The sequence below is a fragment of the Dipodomys merriami genome, unplaced genomic scaffold (genome assembly GCF_024711535.1).
Source record: "Dipodomys merriami isolate MVZ:Mamm:240054 unplaced genomic scaffold, mDipMer1.0.p SCAF_337, whole genome shotgun sequence".
Taxonomy (NCBI): domain Eukaryota; kingdom Metazoa; phylum Chordata; class Mammalia; order Rodentia; family Heteromyidae; genus Dipodomys; species Dipodomys merriami.
This window is the reverse complement of record NW_027204904.1, coordinates 225,559-239,017: the sequence shown is the minus strand read 5'-3', so window position 1 is coordinate 239,017 and position 13,459 is coordinate 225,559.

Sequence of the window (13,459 nt, the reverse complement as noted above, 5' to 3'; positions counted from 1 at the left end):
AGAGTAACCTGCTTTAGCTGGATGGCTGCACAGATTGTTGTGTATGTCTGTTTGTTGCCAATCCTGGACCTTAAACTCAAGATCTGGACACAGTCTGTGAGCTGCTTTTGCTCAAGGCTGGCCCTCCACACTTGATATGTTGGCACTGAAGTTGGAAAGGAGTCTCAAGAACTTTCTTGGCTTGGGTGACTTTGACCATGATCCTCCTTTCACAGCCTTGTAAGTATCAAGGAGGACTGCTGAGATCCACTGGTCTTGCTGATGTTCTTGGACAGACTGGTGAGTACCCTATTCTCGCAGTGAAATGATGGGAGCTGGGGCACACAGTTCGAATCGTGATCCTGCCACCTCCAAATGGCAGGAGATCCTAAGAAACTTGTTCCTATCTATATGATACCCAATGGAATATTATGTATGTCATGATTGAATGGGCAGTTCTTGAATGATTCTATGATAAAATTATACACAATTATATTATAGGACACTAATCTATTTTAGTTAATACTTTATTAAGCATTTAAACAATCAAATTCATAAAATGGAGGCATAATGAAATACCTAAGAATTGGGCCAATCATACTATAAAGGTTCCATTATTTTTCTGCCAGGACTGGGATTTGAACTCATGGTCTGGTACCTATGTTGCACTGTGTTGGAAGTGGAAGCTTGCCTCCTTCTTATCAAGAAATTCAAGTCTGTTCCTTAGGCCTGATATCGATCCTCAGCACTAGAAAACATCCTATTCATGTACAATTTACATATATGATTTATATTTACATACATATGTTGATTATATTGCATTCAGTGTAGTTATTTTATATTTTTGTTTTGTTCATGTAATGACCATTTATTTTATTGACTATTATGACACATAGAACATTGATTACATAAGGATATAGGTCTGCATATATATTCCACTTCATACCTGACACCCAGGACATTCACAGAAAAGGAAAACATGTGTTACCATCAGCTTCTTACTCAACGATTCAATGTTTGGGAATGCAGGCATCTGAACTCATGGCCTACAAGGCCAAATTCATGAATGGGTGAGTGTCAGCATGCCCTCCTGGGGCAAATTGAGCTAACGGACTATTCCCAGGACCTGAGATTGAGCCCAGGAGTTAACAAAATAAGAACAGATTGACGTGCAGATGGCAGTAAGCTAATAAATATATGTCTTTACAGAGTGCCAGAGATGTCTATACATTATTTAGTTATATAGACTACATTCCTACCAATTCTTGGGTATTTATTATGTGTCCATGTAAGTAATGTAATTGTTTTCTTTCTTAAAAGAAATCAGTGTCCTGAAATTATTGTGTTTCTGTAAGTAATAATAATCTTTTAATGCTTCATATATATTAAATAAAATCAATCAGCCTCCTGAAATCATGCTGTCTAATTTTATAGGAGCATTATTCACGAACAACTTATTCTGTGACACTGACAACATTCCATTTTTATTCCTATGGTTGGAAACCTGTTTCTTAGTATCTCCTGCCATTGGTTGTTGAGGGCCTATATTGCCACGTGGGCCTATGGCTTCCCCAATAGTCTGCCAGCCTTCAGCAATGCAAAGTGAAGTACTCTTTGCAACAGTGTAATTCAGACTCAGGAGGGTCATGTGCAAAGGAAGAAAACCTAAAAAGGCCACAGTTTTTCTGTACATTGTTTTCCCTGCAAGGCCTGGGGGTCGAGGATCCCAGGAACAGCTGTGAGTCCAGTGGCTGCACCCCAGCCTACGGTGATCGAAGCTGAGGCAGAGTTACCACGACCTGAGTTCAAGCCCCGTGCTGAGAAAAAGTTTTAAAAAAATTAGCTCCCTGGCTTGCAATTCCAGCTATTTATTCTGCCAGGTGTTGGATTTGAACTAAGGATCAGGGTAAATCTGCAGCAATGTGGATGAAGCGGAAGATCACCGTACTTGAAGATAAGAATGTCAAGCCTGTTCACTAGTCCTGAATTCAAGCCCCATCCCTGGAAAACATACTATTTACATGCATTGTAAAGATAGGATTTATACTTACCTATAGATGTTCAGTCCATACATGTTTGGTGTGGTTGTTCCTTGTATTTTTTGTTTTATTCATTTATTTACCATTGATTTTACTATATGAAACCCATTTCATTTATTACATTGATGACATCCTATCACAGAGCACTAGGTTTGTAGAAATGTACTCCATCATGCTTGACACCTAGAATTCTCAGAGGAAAGGAAAACAAGTTTTACATTCAGCTTCTTACTCGACGATCCATGTGTTAATGTTACTGGGATCTCAACTCAGGGCCTAGAAGGAACAATTGGCCAATAAATCAAGGTGAACACACCAACCTGTGAGCAACCAAGGAGCTAGGTCATTCCCAGGATCTGACATTGACCCCCAGGGTGGTCCAATATAAGTTCATAATTTCATAAGTTCATAATTTAAACATACGATCTAAATTGACATACATGTGTGGACAGCATCTTGTGTATGGTGCACTTCTCCTTATTTTGTCTCTAATTCATGGAGGTATTGTTTATTTTACTAAGTATGGTGACAGGTATAACTGTGCTGACATGGACGACGACCTGTTCCCATGGTTATATGGTTGCCTATGCATTTTCCATCCTCTTCTTTCACAGGAGAGGAAAACGTGTGCAACAACTGGCTTCTGACATCAGAATGAATCTTTTGTCAGTGCTGGGATTTGAACTCAGGTCTGGGTAGCTCTGTTGCACTGTGGGAGAATTGAAGCTCGCCATCCTTGAAGACTAGAATGTCAGGCATGGTCCAGGGCCTGATTTGAAGGCCCAGCACTGGACAAAATAATAAGCCCACCTTTTTTAAACATAAGATCTCTCTTTACCTACAGGAGTGGTATGCATCTTGAGTTCATTATAGTTATACATTTTAATTTGTGTCTTATTCATGGATGTATTGTGTATTTTATTGAGTATGGTGACAGATATAACTGTGCTGACATGGATGACAACCTATTTCCATGGCTATAGAGTTGCCTCTATAGCATTCTCCATCTGCGCTGAGACCCAGGCCTTTCGCAGGACAGGAAAAAAGGTGGATCAATTGGATTCTTACATCAGGTTGAATATTTTGGCAGTGCTGGGATTTGAACTCAAGGTCCAGCAGGCCCAATCAGTGAAAGGGACATGTTGAGAACACCAACGTGTGAGCCACTAAGGAGCTAAGCCATTCCCAGGACCTGAGATCCAGCCCAGGTGGGGGCCAATATAGCCATGAATTCATAATTAAACAGAGGATTTATAGTTCTAAACATTGGTGAGCAGCATCTTGTGTTCGGTGTAGTCATTCTCTTTATTTTGTGTCTTATTCATTGATGTATTGTGTATTTTCTTGAGTATAGAATGACAGATATAACTCTGGTGAACTGGAAGACAACCTATTCCCATGAGTATAGACTTGCCTATACATTCTCCTTCCTAGGTGAGACACAGAACTTGCACAGCCTAGGAAAACAGATGCAACAACTGGCCTCTCACATCAGGGTGAACTTTTGGCAGTGCTGGGATTCGAACTCAGAGCCTAGGAGGCCCAACTGCCCAATGGGATCATGTGATCATACCAGACTGTGAGCCACTAAGGAGCTGGGTCATTCCCTGGAACTGAGTTTGAGCCCCAGGGAGGCCTCAATTGTCCTCAATGCATCATTGAAACAAAGTATGTATATTCACATCCATGTGTGGACTTCATCATGCATTGAGTGTAGTTATTCTCTTTATTTTGTATGCTATTCATGGATATATTGTGTATTTTCTTGAGTATATAATGACAAGTATACCTTGACTGACATGGATAACAACTTATTCCCATAGCCACAGGGTGGCCCATTTATTCTCCATCCTAGCTGAGACCCATGACTTGCACAGGAAAGAAAAACAGGTGCAATGATTGGCTTTTGACATCAAGCTGAATCTTTTGGCAGGCCTGGGATCTGAACGTGGGACCTAGCAGGCCCAATTGGTGAATGGGTCCACATGAGCACACCAGCCTGTGAGCCATGAAGGACCTAGTCCATTCAAAGACCTGAGATTGAGGCCCCCGGCAGGGGGAAACTGGGGAGGATAATAGTCACCCACTCATAAGCTGAAGGTAGTATGCAAATAAGTACATATTTGTGTAGAGTAGGAGAGATGGTGACTTGTAATGGAATCCATTCTGTGTGACTACTGTTTCTTGGATCTTTCTGGATGCCTCCATTTCATGACTGTGATGATAATTATCATGCTTCATCAACTCTTCTCTACAAATAATCAATACTCCATGAGTCTTGCCTATCATTTCCTACTCGCATCATGCATGAACTACTCATTCAGGGATGAGATCGATCGCTTTCCATGACTCCTCATAGGTTCACAAACGAGTATCTCAGGGTCCCCCGCAATTCCCTCCTTGTAGGGGGGGCTGATTTGAAGCCTCAGACCTGGAAAAGTTCATCTTACATACGTTTTAAAGTTAGGATTTGTAATTCCGTACAGATGTTCAGTCCATATTGTGTTTGCTGTGGTTATTCATTTTATTTCTTGTTTTATTCATTTATTTACCATTTATTTTATTGACTCTGATGATACATATACAATTTATTACATAGTTTACATCCCATCACAAAGTATCTAGATTTTAGATGTGTTCTCCATCAAGCCTGGCAGTGCTAGGATCTGAACTCAGTGCCTAGCAGGCTCAATTCAAGAATGAGTGAGTTTGAGCATGGCAGCCTCTAGCCAATGAGGCTGTCAGATGGTTCCCAGATCGACCCCTAGGTTTGGCCAAAACAGTGATACATGGATAGGCAGATGGTGGTATACAAAGAAATATACATTGATAAAGAGTGCCAGGGCTGTCTATCTATGATAAAATGACACCTATAACTTTCCTACCAAATCGATTATTGCATCCAATTTTAGACTAGACCGGTGCATGAACTACACTTTCAATCAGTATTCCTATGAATAGGAATGAGTCTCTTGTGATCCCCTGCCATTGGTGTCAGGACTGGGATTTGAATCCAGGGCCATGTTCACAGGTTGGCCTATGGCTTCACTGATATCCCACCAGCCATCAGCAATGACAGGTCAAGTCGACTTTGCATCCATATCATTCAGACCTAGGATGGTCAACATGCAAAGAAAAAAACAAGTAAAACCCCAGCACTCTGCACCTCACCACTTTTTGTGCTTTCCAGCTTTTTTTCTTCCTAAAATCCCTCTGGGCCTAGGATATCAGGATCGGCTATGGGTCTGGAGACTGCACCCCAGCCTAGGGAGATCCAAGCTGAGGCAGAGTTTACACGACCTGACTTCAAGCCCCATGTTTGGCCAAAAATTAATTAATTAATTAATCATTTATCTAAATTAAAAAAAATAAAGCTCCCTGGTTTGGAATTTCTGCCGGTTTTCTTTCCTAGCCTGGGATTTAGAATCAGGGTCTTGGTAAATCTTTAGCAATGTGAGGAAAGAGTTGCCACTACATGAGTTCAAAGCCTGTGCAAACCAAAATTGGAAAACTAAGTCACTGACCTTGGCAGGGGGAGGTAGTTGTGGAGATGGGAGGGAAAGGATAGTAGGGGGAAAACAAAGGGGGAGTCAACAATGCTCAATAGAAAATGTACTCATTACCTTGCTCCTGTAACTGTAACCAATCTGTACAACATTTTTACAATAAAAACGTATTTAAAAAAGGGAAACAATGTATATCTCAGAGAAGCAATCAGGGAAGGATGTCTAAATAGCTGTACAAAATTCTACACTGCTTTTTTTAAATGTTCAGTATGGAACTGAAAAAACATAACTGCTTCCATTAATAAAAATTAAGTCACTGTCTTGGAACTGGGGCCAGTATTTCTGCCATTGCTAGGATTTGAGCTCACCATCCAGGTAACTCTTTTGCAGCATGGGTGAAGGCAGAGCTCACTGTCCTTGAGGAAAAGAAATTCAGGCTAGAATTCCCATGTCTTGAATGAAGGTCCTGCAAGAGAAAAAATATTTCTATACTTATGTAATATATGATATATATTTACATATGTATGTTAATTTCATATTATGATTTTTATTATTGATTTTGCATTTTATTTTCCTTTGATTTATTTAATGATTATTGTATTTAGTATTATTATACACAATGTTTTTTACATTTTGCACATATATTATAATATTAAACACAATAATTTAGGATATTGACTCATTTTTCATTATTATTTTATTAAGTGTTGAAACACAGTACATAATTAAATGGAAGCATTTGTCACAGTCTTCACATGTTTAGAGTCTGCCCCAAGTATGAGCTTTGTCTTATCTTTGGACATCTTCCCATTGGGATTTCTTTTTATAGTCAGTTTATAGTCAGAAACCTTTTTTTGAGGATAGGCAGGTGAGGGATAAAATTGGAAAGGTGGCTTAGAAATGTGGCTTAGTGGTAAAGAGCTTGCTCAACATGCATGAATCCTTAGTGCCACATACTCAGAAAAAGCCAGAAGCTGTGGAGTGGCTAAAGTGGCTAGACTTGAGAAAAAGAAGCTCAGGGACAGTACCCAGGCCCTATGATAAAGCCCCAGAAGTGTCAAAAACAATAGGCGAGATGACAGTGGCTCACACCTGGAACCCTAGTTTGTCAGTAGACTGAGAGCTGAAGACCAAAGTTCAAAGACAACCTAGGCAAGGAAAAGCCTGTTAGACTCTTATCTCCAGTGAACCACCAAAAGACCCCATGAGGTGCTGTGGCTAAAGTGGTAGAGTGTTAGCCTTGAGCTGAAGGGACCAGGGACAGTGCCCAGGCTTGAGTTCGAGACACACACCTGGAAAAAAAAGTGAGGGTTTATCAAAGTACTTTTCCTATTTACTAATTAGGAGAACATTCTCTGGAAAATGAACACTGATGTAAACCAGAATTGGAGGTAGAGCTCCAGGTTCAAGTGTAGCAGATCCATATACCCAGCCTCTCAGACTCCAGCATTGTAACCTTGTGTCCTACAGGGTTCTGAACGGTCCATTGTTGAAAGGCTTAATATGTTCCCCAAACACTTTGCGATAAGCATTTGACTTGTATTGTCAATGTCATTACAGTTCTGAACCTACCAGAGCACCAGTAGCTCACGCCCATCACCCTAGCTCTGGAGCGTGAGGTCTCAGGAACACAGGGTGAAGCCAATCAAGGCAGGGAAGTCTATGACACTCTGACTTCCACTTCTGAAAGGTCAGATGTTCAAAGAGGTTCTTGTGTTTCCCTTGGTGATGAGAATTTACTGGCACTTTAAATGTTCTTAGAGTTCCTGAGTTATCAAAGGAGGAAAGAAATATCAATGACCCATCCGAGGTTCAAATGAAGTTCTCAGGATCCAAGCTCTAGCCCTGTTAGCAGGATGAACTCCAGTGTAACACTGTATTTGAAGGACAGAAAACAGTTGCAAAAGCCAGGCTAGGTGCAGAGACCTAGGCCTGCAGGATTAGGAGGCAGAATGTACACACTAAACAGGGAAGTGAGCTGCAAAACCACTTCATTCATTCCAGGAACAACCAGCAATGAAGGGAAACCTGAAATATTTGTTAGTTACACCAGGGTCAGGCTTTTCTCAGCCTCTTCAAACAATGACTAATTAACCTTCCTCCTTCAGTGAAGGGAGCCTCAGGCTATCTTTAGGTTACCAATAGAGAGCCAGTTTATTGGGGGAGAGGGGAGGAACAGAGTAGAAAAACCCTGCTCTCTCGTCTTAGGGAGTGGGTTTTTGACTCTCCATCTGTCAGATTTGAAGCCCTTCTTCTACCTCTGCCAGTCCATACTCCTTCCTTCATTCTCCACTTAATTAATGCAAATCCCCAGACCAACTAGAGGCATGGCTGTTTCTCTTCTGTCTCCAAGCCCCTGAATTAGAACCTAGCTCTGCCCTCGTGGCTCTGGGGCCTTTGGCTACCTTAGAAGTGGGAAAGAGACAGTCTTCCTGCTCTGTAATTGTGTGAAGGTGATGCTGGTGGCATAGCACACTGCAGAAGGCCTCATGAATGGGAAGTGTTCCCTTCTTTCCTCCTGACATCCAAGACCAGATTTATCTATCAACTTTCTATCTATCTATCTATCTATCTATCTATCTATCTATCTATCTATCTATCTATCTATCTATCTATCTATCTATCTATCTATCTATCTATCTATCTATCTATCTATCTATCTATCTATCTATCTATCTATCTATCTATCTATCTATCTATCTATCTATCTATCTATCTATCTAATCTACCTACCTACCTACTTAGGTATCTCTTTGCCAGTTTTTGGGTTGAACTCAAGGTCTGGGCACTGTCTGTAGCACTCTACTTCTTAAGCCACAGCACAAATTCTGGCTTTTTCTCTGTATGTGATACCGAGGAATCATACCCAGGACTTCTTGCATGCTAGGCAAGCACTCTCTCTCTAATCCACATTCCCAGCCCCTTCATATTTTCCTTAATGGTAGTTTTTAAACATAAGTATGCTACCATTTTAAGTCCCTTAGGTTAATTTTCTGAATACTGGTTACTTACAAAACCTGATATTCTTTTCCCCTGCCTGATTTGTGACTGGTCCTGCATTGGCCTCATAATTAATGTAAATAAAGGCTGCTGAGATCTGCTGTGTGCATCATATAATGACACAGGACTGCAAACCTGGAAGAGAAAAGCCATGGGTCTGAAATGAAGAAAATGGTGCAGTATGCACTAGGAGCATATTTGAAAAAATGAACGAGTAAATAAAAGAAAAAGTATTGCATACAGTCTGTTTGCACTCATGGAGGTAATATACACACATAAGTAGGTAGGGCATTGATAAATAAATTTGGCCTTCTCTTTATGAAAACTTTTGTGGTCATTCCAGGGCTTAAACTCAAGCTCGATGCGTTCCTTGGATGTTTTACCCAAGGCTGAGGTGTTACCGCCACCACAGCTCCACTTCCAGCCATCTGGTCGTTAATTGGACATAAGCACCTCCCAGGATTTCCTGACTGTTCTAGCCTGTGTTTCCTGCTTGGCTTTCTCTCTCAAAGCTGGAGCTCTTCCCTCTGGACCACTGCTCCACTTCTAGTTTTCTGATGGTTTATTGGAGATAAGAGTCTCACAGACTTCCTGCTCAGGCTGACTTTGAATGGCGATTTCCCGAAGAGGCTTCAAGCAGCTTTTCTCAAGGATACACAGAGGAGCTGCTCCACACAAAACCTTATTGTAAATCTTGAGAGGCACTAGAGGAAAAGTGATATATGAAGATGTTTCTAGTGTGTTCTAGATACTTAAGGTTGGAGACACAATACACTCATAAATATTAGATCATTTTATTGGCAAAAGGAACAATGCAGACATTATGAGAATCATTGCAGCTTTCAGTCCTCTCATCCTGAGACAGTAAATTCACTGCAGCTCAATGCTAAGTGACAGAACTGGCATGTCCTGCGGATATATTCTCCCAATTCCTGTGACATTCATTTCTCACTTTTGGCTTCAAACCTGTGACCAGAGGGGAAGATGAGGCGAGAAAATCCTTCTCACTGAAAACAGCCATAAAGATCATTGGCTAGTTAACTTATAAATTCAAGGCATTGGAATGACCCTGTTAAGAAGTCAGATTGTGGGCTGGGAAGGTGGCTCAGTGGTAGAGAGCTTGCCTTGCATGCCTGAGGCCCTGGGTTCGATTCCTCAGCACCACATAAACAAAATGAAAAAAGCCGGAAGTGGTGCTATGGTTCAAGTGGTAGAGCGCTAGGCTTGAGCTGAAGAGCTGAGGGACAGCGCCCAGGCCCAGAGTTCAGACCTCACAACCGGACCCAAAAAAAAAAAAGAAGTCATATTGTCCAGATTAAAAAATGAAGAGAAAGAAGGTACCAGTGGCTGCTGACTGTAATCCCAGCTCCTTAGGAGGCTGAGATGTAGAGAATCTTAGTTTGCATCCAGCCTGCATAGGAAAGTCCATGACACTGTTATTTCTAAGAGATCACAGAAAAAACCAAAGTGGGGCTGTGATTCAAGGTTAATGCACTATCCTTGAGCAAAAGGAGCTCAGGGACAATGCCTAGACTCATAGTTCAACCCCAGGAACTGCCCCGTCAAAGAGCCTGTACCACCATATCTTTGTGTATGTATGGACGTATTCCTATAGGTGAAGCTCCAAAGTAGCTATGATGAACGGCACCAATTTGTATTCATTAAAATTATTTCATAACAGAGATTGCTTTCATGACACTGCATGTTCCAGGGCTCCCTTCTCTGGTCCCATTATAACCTGTGGGTTTCTCTGCATCCCAGGCCTTGTGGACGAAATATCTCTTATTTCCTGGACAGGCAGAAAAAAGGCCTCATTCCTGTACTGCTGTGTAATAAACAACTGCATCCAGGTCAGATAGTGAGAAGGAGTGCAGGCGGGCTCTGAAGGTCAGGAGAGAAAGGTCACTGTGTACTCGCAACTATCTCTCTCCCCAGTGCTCTGTTTTGACAGGAAGCTTTCATTTGTGCCACCACCCATGGCAGGCCAAATCCTGTGCACTTATCTTGCCTTTGTGAGACTATATACCAGTGTTCAGATACAGTTCTCAATATAATTCAAAAGTCCTTCTGGCAGACAACTAGGGCACTGAAGCTCATGAAATGTTTCATTGAGGGCGATGTTGGGCCTATGATGCTTCTCCTAGGTTTTTGCAAGCTTGGGAAATCCAAGCACATATCTGATATCAAAAAGCTTCCTGTCTTCTAGGGCTGGTGAATCACATCAGGTTTTGAAACTTTTGACCTCTCCTAGTTTGGCCCTGGGTGGCTAGCTTTTGGGGACACGGGGCTAAGGTGTTGACCATGATCTCAGTGAAGAAGCCTGGTACCTTACCATTTTGTGTAACAGCATCACTCATAATCTGTGTGTGTGTGTGTGTGTGTGTGTGTGTGTGTGTGTGTGTGTGTGTGTGTGTGTGTGTGTGTGTGTGTGTGTGTGTGTGTGTGTACGTGTGCGGGCATGCGTGTGGGCCCATTCACCATTCTTGGAAGTTGAACTCAGGACCTGAGCACTGTACCTAGATTTTCTTGTACAAGGATAGTCCTCTCTTACTTGAGCCACAGAACCACTTCAGGATTTTTTTTATTGATGTGGTCCTGAGAAATCAAACCCAGGGTTTCATATATACAAAGCACTCTACTCCTAAGGCACATTCCCAGCCCTCTATTTCAGGTTTGTTATTTTCTTTCTGTCGTTTTTTATTGTTGTAGTAGTTGATGTCTAGGCATGGGTGCTGTCCTTGAGCTATTCAGCTCATGTCTTGTGCTCTACTACTTGAGCCAAAGCGCCATTTCAGCTTTTCTGGTGGTCCATTGGAGCAAAGTGTCTCCAGGACTTTCCTGCCCAGGCTAGCTTTGAACCATGAACCTCAGATCTCATCCTCCTGAGTAGCTAGGATGACAAACATGAGCGTCAATCAGTCAGCTTCTACTTCAGTTTTCTTAGTGGTGAATTGGAGATAGTCTCATGGGACCTTTTTGCCTGGGATAGTTTGGAACCCAGATCCCCAGATCTCAGCATCCTGAGAAGGCAGGATGACAGACCGCTATAGACCCCTAGGCCATGGCTTCTGGTGCAAGGGGCTCCTTGGCTCCACATGGTGGAGTGCTAGCCATGAGCCCAAGAGGTAAGGGTCAGTGCCTAGGCCCCTAGTTCAAGGTTCATGACTGAGAAAATACAAAACAAAACAATTTTCCGCAGGAGACAACTCACTAGTCTTCAGTAATAGGTCCCTGCCATGGGGACCTATCTGAGCCTCAATATTCTTGTCTGCATAATCATCTCAGTTGTGGAGCTCTTACAAGGACAAGTTGAAAGAATGCACCCTGTGAAAGACACAGCACATGGCATTCTTTGCATGACTCAGCACACAGCATCTTGTGAAAGTCTCAGCACCCAGCACCCAATGAAGGACTCAGCACACTCCACCTTGTGAAGGACTCAGCACATAGCACCATTGCACGTGCAGGACTCAGCACAGATCACTCGATGAAGGACTCAGCACAAAGCTCTGTTCCACAAGCTATAATTAGAATTAAGGTGGTTTCACATTCTTCAAGGAACATTTCATATCTAATAGTTTAGTGGGGTGTTTTTATTTTGGGGGAGGTAAGTTATGGTGCTTGAGTTCAAAACATGGGGATACGGTTCTAATAACATTTTTTCAAGGCTAGTGTTCTACCATTTCAAGCCATATTTCAAAGATTCTAGCAGACTTCCTGCCAGGATTTAAAGCCCCCAAGCAGCCAAGATGTCGCGGGTAAGGCAGAGTAATCCAGGATGATGGGGGTAACCCATGGAGCTGGGTTACAGCAGTTTACATCTGGCTAAGTCAGGTTAGGTGACAGCTGTCAGCACCAGACTCCTAGCTTTCTCTGTGATGAGGTATTTGATGTCCTGTCCTTCTATAGTTGCAGTGAGTATATTCTACCTTTTTTAAAAAATTTTTTGGCAGTCCTGGGACTTGAGTAAGGGCATTGACACTGTCCCTAAGCGTTTGTGTTCAAGGCTAGCACTCAGTTGATTGAAAGACAGCAGAACTTCTAGGTTTTCTTTTTATGTGGCACTGAGGGCTCGAACCCAGGGATTCGTGCTTACTAGTCAAGCACTCAACCAACGAGCCACAGGAGTGAAAGAGTTAAAATAGATAGAGGTTGCTGTATATAATTTTATATACACAAAAGATGTCTGTACATTATTAATTTATAGATAATATTACTACCAATTTTTAGGTATTAAATTATGTCTCCATTTAATCATGTGTCTCAGTTAACAATTAATAAAGCATTAATTAAAATTATAAGTACATACATCTGTACATAAATTACATATTTTATAGAATGTGACAGATGTCTATATAATTAAATTATGCATCATGTGTTACTACCAATTATTAGGTATTTATGTTTCCATGCAATTTTCATTCTATTAATGCTTAATAAAATATTAAACTTAATCCATATCCTATAATTAGTGTGTCTAATTTTATCCTAGAATGATTCACTACTAATTCAATCTGTTTTTCATTTATTGTAGTGACAATTCTTCCACCAATGACATTTTTTACATTTATGACATCCTATTACATAGCATATATATTTGCATCTGAATTATACATCCTGTCACTGAGCACTTTTCAAAGAAAAAGAAAATATGTGTCACGCTCGGCTTCTTCCTCCTCGATTACATTTTTGGCATTACTGGGATCTAAATTCAGGGCCTAGAAGGCTCAATTCATGAATGGGTGACTGTCAGCACAGAAGCCTCTAGCCAATTCATCTGCCAGGCAGTTCCCAGGCCCTGAGATCGAGCCCCATATGTTGACCACATATTGCACTTAGTGTAGTTATTCATTTTATTTTTTGTTTTATTAATTTATTTACTATTTATTTTATTGATTTTTATTACACATGAAATATTTACTCCATATATTACAT